This window comes from Trachymyrmex cornetzi, unplaced genomic scaffold (assembly GCF_001594075.2).
Source record: "Trachymyrmex cornetzi isolate Tcor2-1 unplaced genomic scaffold, Tcor1.1 scaffold757, whole genome shotgun sequence".
Lineage (NCBI taxonomy): Eukaryota > Metazoa > Arthropoda > Insecta > Hymenoptera > Formicidae > Trachymyrmex > Trachymyrmex cornetzi.
The window spans coordinates 1,897-3,112 of record NW_017300089.1 but is presented as its reverse complement, the minus strand read 5'-3'; positions in this window follow the sequence as shown (position 1 = coordinate 3,112).

Sequence of the window (1,216 nt, the reverse complement as noted above, 5' to 3'; positions counted from 1 at the left end):
GCGGCGTCGTGATTGGTTCTACAATAAGCCAGCATGAAATCAAGCAAGAAAAATAGCACCGGTTCTATCACGAAAATCCAGCGGATCAGCCAACAGTGGGGCCTGCAAACCATACAATTTCCAGCATAGCAGCCAGTCAGATTGCCAGCACAGTAGCACGCAAGCAATCCAGCAGGAAAAAAAGCATCGTGTGCCGCTGGCTTTAGCCTCGAACCTCTTCAGGGAGGTTCTGCTTTTCTCTGTTATGTCGAAAATAATACAAACAAATTCCCCAGAGTCTTCTTTGTGCTCTTCGTTCCCACGAAGGGAGAGACTCCAGATGGCTAGTTCGATACGGTTCAATACTTTTGTAGTTCGCTCAGCTGTTTAATCAAGTCAAGTCCCTTCCCCCCTATTCTTTGCGGTTATTTGAGGAGTAGGGATAAAGCTTACTAGACCGGTAAGCCGATATTCATATTCCAAGACATGTGAAAGGCCCTGCGCACAATAGAAGGAATAAGGAATTAGAAATAAAGATTAAATGATTTTAACCTATCAGAAATCGGATACATCGGAATACACGGTTTTTGATAGGTTGAAATCGTTTATTCTTTATTCCTAATTCCTAATTCCTTCTATTGTGCGCAGGGCCTAGACATTTTATATTATAACACCGACGAGATTCTATTAAAGACAGACATTCTTACGGGAGTTCGCGGCGGAGAAAAATTTCACCATCCGCTAACGCCCTCAGTAATGTTGCGGCCAAAGTAGAAAACAAAATGAAAAATCGATAAGACTGATTAAACGCAGTGGATACATTTAGCAATTCCTTGTACAGCAAATTTGTACAGCAAGTAAAAACTGTAAAAATTATGAAAGTAATAACAGTTTATCATAAAGTAGAAACGAATTTAGATAAAAAATATAACTACATTACTTAACAAAATTAAAAGTTTACCTATTTTATCTCTTAAAAAGAGGCGAACTTCAAGATAGCGTAACTTTGTCAAAAATCGTTATAGCAAAATGTCTAAAAAAATCATTTTATAGCTTGAAACCTCTATTTTTCAAATCGATACTATAAAAAGACCTCATTGATATTTTATGATGTATTACACAGACATAAGTGGAAATGTATTAATTTTATTTAAAAACTTTTTACGATTTTGCAAAATTCTACGGCGCTTTTTGCTTCAATGTTGAATAACTCAGTGAAAAGAAAAATCATAGAACG